The sequence below is a fragment of the Lynx rufus genome, unplaced genomic scaffold, assembly GCF_022079265.1.
Source record: "Lynx rufus isolate CCGP_SWC_20201006 ecotype Redwood Valley unplaced genomic scaffold, mLynRuf1.p SCAF_2, whole genome shotgun sequence".
Classification (NCBI taxonomy): Eukaryota; Metazoa; Chordata; class Mammalia; order Carnivora; family Felidae; genus Lynx; species Lynx rufus.
In genome coordinates, this window is record NW_025814834.1 from 191,509,159 (window position 1) to 191,518,466 (window position 9,308).

Here is a 9,308-nt window from a genome sequence, read left to right on the forward strand (position 1 = left end):
CTCTCTCTCTCTCTCTCTCTCTCTCTCTCTCCACACACACACACACACACACACACACACTCACACACACACACAATAACTATATTAAAGAACACATAGATTTCTCTATCTTTCAAGATCCAGCCCTCATCACAGAGTACAACCCTAGGGGTGCCTGTGTGGCTCAGTTGATTAAGCATTCAACTCTTGATTTCAGCTCAGGTCATGATCTTGCAGTTTGTGGGTTCGTGTCTTGTCATGGTCTGTGCTGATGGTGAGAAGTCTGCTTGGGATTCTCCCTCTCTCTCTGCTCCTTCCCTGCTTGCTCGCTCTCTCTCTCTCTCTCTCTCCCTCTCTCTCTCTAAATAGAATAAATAGAATAAATAAATAAACTTTAAAAAAGTACAACCCTGGGGCGCCTGGGTGGCTCAGTCGGTTGAGCTTCCGACTTCGGCTTAGGTCATGATCTCACCGTCTGTGAGTTTGAGCCCCGTGTCGGGCTCTGTGCTGACAGCTCAGAGCCTGGAGCCTGCTTCGGATTCTGTGTCTCCCTCTCTCTCTAACCCTCCCCCGCTCATGCTCTGTCTCTCTCTGTCTCAAAAATAAAATAAAACATTAAAAAAAATTTTTAAGTACAACTCTATCTACTTTTATAACTAGCATTATTCAAACTCCATATCTTTTGCTCTGTGTCCTCAAACGGAAAGGCACCAAAAGAATTGAAAGCAAGGATTTGAGCAGATATTTGTATACGCATATTCACAGCAATATTATTCATAATCACCAAGAGATGGGAAAAACCCAAGCATTCACTGAAGGATGGATGGACAAACAAAATGTGGCATATACATACAATGGAATATTGCTCAGTCTTAAAAAGGAAAGAAAATCTGACACATGCTACACAATAGATAAGCCTCAAATACATTATACTAACTGACATACATAAATCACAGAGATAAATACTGTGTGATACCACCTATCTGAGGTACCTAAAGGATTTAAAATCAGAGACAAAGAGTAGAAGAGTTGTTGCAAGGGGTTGGGGCAAAGGAGAACGGGGAGTTAGTATTACATACTTACTGAGTTTTGGGGCACCTGGGTGGCTCAGTTCTTTAGCACAGGTGCAACATATTCTTGCATAACCAAGTATTATTTCCCAGTAGTAGTGAATGTTCCTTTTTACTGTTGTTGTTAAAGTTTATTTATTTACTTTGAGCGAGAGAGAAAAGGAGAGGGAGTGGCAGGGGGAAGGGGAAAGAGAATCCCAAGCAGGGTCCGTGCTGTCCGCACAGAGCCCAACTGCATGAACCCTGAGATCCTGACCTGAGCCAAAATCAAGAGTCAAATGCTTAACCAACTGAGCCACCCAGGTGCACCATGCAGGAAGGTTTTTGGTTTTTTTTTTTAATTGCCTCTTTACCTGTTCCGATTCAAGGTGTGGAAACAATTGGTGATTTAGTACCATTTCCCATAGTGGCTGAAAAAAAATTCCGCAATGCTAAACAATTCTTTTGACCGTGAAATTTTACATCATGTGTGTATTTGTCTAGTTGTAATGAATGGAAAAACTGGTTCTTTACATTGTCAATACTCAATGAATTGGGAATGCATTGGGAATAACTTTGTATAAAAATATTTAATAAGACAATTTGGTTTTTAAAGGCTAACTTTCTATTTCCTGCATTGTTTATACAATTTTGATTTAAAATTCTGATATTTTGGGGGGTGCCTGGGTGGCTCAGTCGGATAACCGTCTGACTTTGGCTGAGGTCATGATCTCATGGCTTCTGAGTTCGAGACCTGCGTCGGGCTCTGTGCTAACAGCTCAGAGCCTGGAGCCCGCTTCAGATTCTGTGTCTACTCCTCTCTCTGCCCCTCCCATGCTCATGCTCTGTCACTCTCTCTCTCAAAAATAAATAAACATTTAAAAAAATTAAGAAGGGGCGCCTGGGTGGCTTAGTCGGTTGAGCGTTCGACTTCAGCTCGGGTCATGATCTCACAGCTTATGGGTTCGAGCCCCGCATCGGGCTCTGTGCTGACAGCTCAGAGCCTGGAACCTGCTTCAGATTCTGTGCCGCCCTCTCTCTCTGCCCCAACCCATTCGCATTCTGTCTCTGTCTGTCTCAAAAATAAGTAAACATTTAAAAAAAATTTTTTAATTAAGAAAAAAAAAGAGTCAGATGCTCTACTGACTGTGCCAGTGAGGCGGCCCAACAGTTTCATTTTAAACTTATCAAAATATATTTACACTTTGTACATTTTGAATACAATTATCTTTTATTCTCAATCCTTTTTTAGCTCATTATTCCCAGATACAAACTATGTGAAAAATTTTATTATAACAATATGATTAGTGATTTTGCTAAGGCAAGAAAAGTTAATTGTATGGAATAAATATGTAATCATTTATCATGTATTTTATAATTTATCTAAACATCCCTGATCCATCAATGGAACAGTCAGACAGGTATGATAGTAATCAAATTCAGTTTTTTTGTGATATTTAGCCAAAATTTGGCCACAAAAATCACAATTTCATTATGTGTCCTTCAGGTTTTATTGTTGTAAAGGTATATTTATCAAGACAGAAGGATAGAACATGTTTTATCTAACAGTGTGATGTTAAGTTAGTTATAACTTTATATAGTTAGACATGTGGTATATGGCCACTATTTGTGCTCTTGGTCGTGACCCTGCAAATACTAAGAGTGAACCTGCTAACCATTACCACTGTACTGATGTCCAGACTCTGCCTCCTAACTGTCTCCGCTACATATCTAGCAGGCAGCTCACACAAAACTTATCCAAAGCCTTTCCTTTGTCAGTAAATGACAGTGGGTTCATTTGGCTGCTTAAGCCAAAGATTTGGAGTCGTGCTCATCCCCATTCTCTCTCTCACATTCCATATCTATTCTAAGCTCTTGATTGAAAATGTGCTCTCTGGGAATGCAAGCTGGTACAGCCACTCTGGAAAACAGTATGGAGGTTCCTCAAAAAACTAAAACTAGAACTACCCTACGACCCAGCAACTGCACTTAGGTTTTTATCCAAGGGATACAGGTATGCTGTTTTGAAGGGACACATGCATCCCAATGTTTATAGCAGCACTATCAACAATAGCCAAAGTATGGAAAGAGCCCAAATGTCCATCGATGGATGAATGGATACAGAAGACGTGGTATATATCTACAATGGAGTATTACTTGGCAATCAAAAAGAATGAAATCTTGCCATTTGCAATTATGTGGATGGAACTGGAGGGTATTATGCTAAGTGAAATTAGCCAGTCAGAGAAAGACAAAAATCATATGACTTCACTCATACGAGGACTTTAAGAGACAAAACAGATGAACATAAGGGAAGGGAAACAAAAATAAAAACAAGGAGGGAGACAAAACAGAAGAGACTCATAAATATGGAGAACAAACTGAGGGTTACAGGAGGGGTTGTGGGAGGGGGGATGGGCTAAATGGGTAAGGGGCACTAAGGAATCTATTCCTGAAATCATTGTTGCACTGTATGCTAACTAATTTGGATGTAAATTTTAAAAAATTAAAAAATAAAAAAAAAAGAATTGTTTCAGAGTGAGACAGGAAAGAATACTTACTAAATGTGTGCAGGAAAATTGAAGGGCAGTGTTGAGTGGCATTCTTCATTTGTTTAACAAATATTCATTGATGGTCTGCTATGTTTCAGGTACTGTCCTAAGGGCAGAAATATGTCACAAATACAGGCGTGGAATGGCTCAATTAAGCGTCCAACTCTTGATTTCAGCTCAGGTCGTGATCTCATGGTTCTTGAGATGAAGCCGTGTATCAGGCTTTGCACTGACAGCTCGGAGCCTGTTTGGGACTCTCTCTCTCTCTCTCTCTCTCTCTCTCTCTCTTTCTGCCTCTCCCCTGCTTGTGCACTCTCTCTCTCAAAATAAACTGAAAAAATGTTTTAATAAATATATATATATATATCTCATAAATAAAAGATGTCCCTACTTTTGTATTTTTTCCCAGAAATTATAATAGAGTTAACTTATTTGCAACTTTCCTTAGTCATATTCTAGTTCTACAGATACTCCTGGTTCTCCTTGATGAAGCTGGATATTTCTCAATACACCATCAGCGACACATTTACAAGTGATGATTTAGGGTAGTTTCATTGTGCAGATTCATCTATTCGGATTCAAAAAACATTGTGGACTGACTCACTCTATCATTTCATCTAGGTGGTGATTAAGTCACAAGAGCCCAACTTACTAATTCACCCTAAGAAATATAATAGCATCCCTATAGAAAAGTCAACTTTGGAAACAAAATTAGCATCAGAAGTTTGCTGAGGGAGGGTAGAATCTGTGTAAAGGGAGCTAGAAGATTTTAAATCACCCCCTTCCATACCCAGCCTTATTTATAATGACTTTCTGTTTTTCTCTTTCCTTTCCTCAAGATCTAATCAGGTTAGGTTCCAAATCCAATCCATTGGTCCTCAGGAAACCTTCTTCCGTCTGTCTTTTCTCTGACCCATTTCCATTTACCCCTGCCCAGCAAATGGGAACATATACAGAACACAACGTGATGTCCTCTAAAGGTCACAGAAGAGCAGGGAGGGTGAGAGTAGCTGCAAGGTGAGGGACCAATGTCTATATTCCAGAACTTCCTTTGAATGCTTAGCCCCCATGACTGTCACCACAACCTCCCAGTCTCTCTCCCTTGGACTCATCATGTCCTTGGGATCCCAGGAGTCTAGTGTTCCTTCCTGGGACACTTTGCTACTGTGTTTTGATGAAGGGTCGGTGGTCCCAAAGGCAGAGAACCCTCAAAGGAGATGGAAACTCAAAAACCCCACAGATGCTGTTGCAGTCTTCCTCCCTGCCAAAGATTTCCCCTGGAGAACTATTCTTTGCTCTTCCTTTTCAGGGATTTTACATTTGTTGGATTTATGGAAGGACTGATTCCTTCCCTGTACCACCACCATTAGACATGTCCTACTTCTCTCTTGCTTGGGCTATTGCAAAAGTGTCCCAACAGTTATCCCTGGTTCTAGACCATCCCAATTGTTCTCTGAAATTCATCTTCCTAAATTCACCTCCACTGCTTAAAAATGTTCAGCCCCATCTTGCTTCAAATAGAATCAAAATCCTCAGCCTGGGTTTTAAATCCAACCACTTAACTACTTGCTATTCCTAAGAGCACAGAGTTGTTTGCTAGCTCTCCAAACATGTCACCACCCCCCTTATACACAGTTTTCCTACCTTTGTGTCTTTGCTCAATTCGTCACCTTTTCTTGGAACTCCTTGCCATTGATACTAAACGGTATGAAAATACAGTATCATCCTGTCATGGTAGACTGGCCCTTCCTTCAGCCCTGCAAACCCTAATCTCTTTCTTACCTCAAGGGCTTTTTGTACTTGCTGTGCTCTCTGTCTGGAATGTTCTTTACATCTCCAGCTCCTTCTCAATCTTCAGAGTTCTTCTCTTGAAGTGGGTCCCTTGCTTTTCTCTCTTCTCCCAGCCTGTTCTTTGTTTCTTTCATAGCACTTACCACAACCTGTAATGACACATTTAAGTATGCATTTATTCGTTTGATATCTCCTACTAACACCTCACTAGATCATAAGTTCCCCACTCTATTTCAGTGCCTCACACAGAGGCTATCATAAGCATGAACATTTGTTGGACGCCTGAGTGACCGTCTGGGTTATAATGCATGCTCTGTTATTAGCAAAACCACCTCTCTTCTTAAACTCTTCTCTGCTTTAACTTACACATGAATCTCCCCAAAGAACACTTCTTCCCTCAAGTGCTATCTTTCCTCTTTTGTTCACATCATAATTGGGGCCTGGCACAGAGTAGTTGCTCCACATATATTTATTTATTTGCTTTTTGCTATGACCTTTTCCCTTCAGTCTAATGAATGGTCAAGAAAGATAGCCCAACAGAGTGAAAAGCGGTTACTGTTCTGAAGTCAGACAGACTGAAATTGAATCCCATTCTTGCAATTGACTAGCGGGCAATTGTGACCACATTATTTAACTTCTCTGAGCCTCAAGCTTTCACTTTCATGTGTTAACAGAATTTTAACGTGGGCAGAGGTAGGTTGTTAGGTTGGGCCAACGTGTTAATCTACACTGCCCCCTAGAGGGCCTTTGTTTCTGGGATAGTGTTTTCAGAATCCCAGGAATGTCTGAAGATCTTTGCCAGCTACTCTGACGCCCTGGAAAGAGAGGAGGGGCCCCAGCACAGCTTTGCCGGAGTTGGGCCCAGCATAGATGGTGTGCCACAGATGGAAAGTCCAGTGGCCTGGAAGAGGGCAGCAATCCTTGAGCTGCAGAGTAACAATGGTAGGTCTAGTTATTTTTGAGAACTGGGGAGGGGACCTGATTGAAAGACTGGATTTGCTATCACTTAAGCTCTTGGTGGGTTGCTTAGAGTTTAGAAATTTGGCTTATTTTTTTTAATGTTTATTTTATTTATTTTGAAAGACAGCGTGAGCAGGAGAGGGGCAGAGAGAGAGGGAGGGAGAGAGAATCCCAAGCAGGCTCTGCACTGTCAGTGGAGAGCCCAACGCAGGTCTCACTCCCACACACTGAGATCATGACCTGAGCCAAAATCAGTAGTGGACGCTTAACCGACTGAGCCATCCAGGAGCTCCAGAAGTTTGGGTTACTGATACTGTTCGGTACATTTGTGTTAACCATGCTTAGGTGGGGTCAGGGTGTTTCTGAGTCACACATTAAATGAAGATAATAATAAATACCCACCTTTCAGGGATGTTGTGAGGATCAAATGAGAAAATGGATTCATGTAAAGTGTGAATATGGTGCCTGGTACACAGTAGCTACTCAATAAATGGCAACTGCCACTATTGTTCTTGAAAATTAGGCAGGCTTTCCACTTTTCTTTCTTTTGCCAAATGACAAATTTATTCTCTAAAAAAGGGGAGAATTGGAAAAAAATGGATAAAACAAGAACATGGTCAAACCATGCACTTTTTTGTAGGCAGTCTTTTGCTTTTTGGCTTAATAAGAAAACGCAGACGTTCTGTTATTTAAGTGTGTGTAGTTAAATATATATTAAGATCCATTAATAGGTGTAATATAATTATTAAGTGGTTGCCAGTCGCCAGGAGTTGGGAATAGAAATTGATTGAGAAGGGCCAAACAGAACCTTTTGGGGTGAGAAATGTTCTATATCTTGATTGTGGTTCCTGTTACATGTGTATATACATTTGTCAAAGTTCACTGAATTGTACATTTATGTGGGTATTTTATTGTATGCTAATTCCATCTCAATGGAGCTAATTCTTTTTTTTTTTTTTAACATTTATTTATTTTTGAGACAGAGAGAGACCGAGCATGAACGGGGGAGGGTCAGAGAGAGAGGGAGACACAGAATCTGAAACAGGCTCCAGGCTCTGAGCTGTCAGCACAGAGCCCAACGCGGGGCTCGAACCCACAGACTGCGAGATCATGACCTGAGCCGAAGTTGGACGCTCAACCGACTGAGCCACCCAGGCGCCCCAATAGAGCTAATTCTTTAGAAAAACCCAATCCTTGGGGCACCTGGGTGGGTCAGTCAGTTAAGCATCCGACTTTGGCTCAGGTCATGATCTCACAGTTTGTGGGTTCGAGCCCCGCCTCAGGCTCTGTGCTTACCGCTTGCTCAGAGCCTGGAGCCTGCTTCAGATTCTGTGTCTCCTTCTCTCTCAGCCTCTCCCCTGCTCACACTTTGTCTCACTCTGTTTCTCAAAAATAAATGTAAACCAAACAAAAAAATTTTTTTAATAAAAAAAAAACAAACAAATCTTTAATTTTTCTCCTAGCCTGGTGCAGCCCAGACTCGAGACCCCTGAGCTTCACAAACAGGAGACAAATGTCAGCCCCCGGGGACCTTGAACTATCAGGTTAAGTGCAAGTAGGAGGCCCCTCCCCTCAGAGTGCATCACAATCTGGCCCCCATGTGACCCTGATGTTTGGCCGTCAGCTCCCTGACAAGCCCACGGGCTGACAGACAGGGAGGGCAGCAGATCATTTTCAATGTAAGGAGGTAAAAATCATGTGGGGGAATGAAAAGAATACAGTGAGTTCTGTGCAATACTACGGACTACTGGCTAACTAGGTAAAGCTCCCCAGAGGATTGATGAGGCTGCCTCCTCTCCTTTATGAGTATTCCAGGATAAAAACACACGAACTAATTAGTAAACCAAAATCTCTAGCTGTATACTAGACTGTGTACTACTGTCTATAACTCTGATAGTTGTTTGGTGGAGAGCAAAAGCCGTGCATGCAGAACAAGGACGGAGAAAAGATGTAGAGAAAGTGAGACTGGGGCGGGGCACTTACCTGTGCCTTCCAAGCAGAGGTATGAGGTGGATAGGACTCAGTGCAGGAAGAGCTAGGAGCCCAATGTGTGCCAGAAGTCTGGAGTTACAGCCCACATTTCAAAATGACCCAGGGACTGTTGAGGATTAAAGGAAGCTTATTTGTAGTTCTAACGAGGATTGCCAGATTCGGCAAATTAAAATGCAGCACATCCAGTTCAATTTCTAATTCAGATAAATAACAAATACTTTTTTGGCCTAAGTATTTTCCCGGGTTCAAACTGAACTGGCTTCCTGTATTTTATCTGGCAATCCATATGAATGAATTAAATTAACCACTCAAAACCATGAGCTCATAAACAATAGGGAAACAGGCATGTTTCATGGGAAATGTGAGGACTAAAGTTAAGATTTGGCTGATGAGCTTAGAGCTGATGGGGCCCAGGCCAGGAAGGCAACTCCGGTGGTCTGGGCAGCCAGGGCTAGGGCTGAAGTGTGGTTTGAAAGGTCAGGATTGGTAGGCCCTCAGGGCAAAGGAGGCTGTGCTCTCCGGCAGAGTCTATGGGGATGGGGCCAAGCAGATGGCTCCTGTGGTCAGGAGATTGAGTAAATAAGTGAATATATGGAGAATAATGGGAGCCAAGTTACTGTTGGAGAAGACAGTTACAAATATGGAAATGGAAAAGAGTAGACCAAACTGATGTTGAAATAGAATTAAAGGTAGAAGCGTGAGCCCATGGTGTATATAGATGCATATATGTGCACGTCTGTATGTATAGAGAGATAGAGATAGTATTAACTATCATATATAGAGAAGAGTAGATATATGTGTGTGATATATATGTAGTTGTACTGGTAAATGGCTTTCTGATTAAAAAAACACTCTGAGAGGGCACCTGGGTGGCTCAGTTGGTTGAGCATCTGACTTCGGCTCAGGTCATGATTTCACATGAGTTCGAGCTCTGCATCAGGCTCTCTGCTCTCAGCCAAGAGCCCACTTCAGGTCCTCTGTCTCC

General features: G+C 42.0%; 1 protein-coding gene across 1 annotated transcript in view; it reads right to left on the reverse strand.

The window, feature by feature from the left end:
* The window catches only part of RLF (RLF zinc finger), a 96,656-nt gene extending 91,147 nt beyond the window's left edge, over positions 1 to 5,509 (reverse strand). The window contains exon 1 of the mRNA XM_047082756.1: positions 5,363 to 5,509. The gene's annotated coding sequence lies outside the window, so the exon portion shown is untranslated. The remainder of the gene's footprint in view (positions 1 to 5,362) is intronic.
* Between the last annotated feature and the right edge of the window lie 3,799 nt (positions 5,510 to 9,308).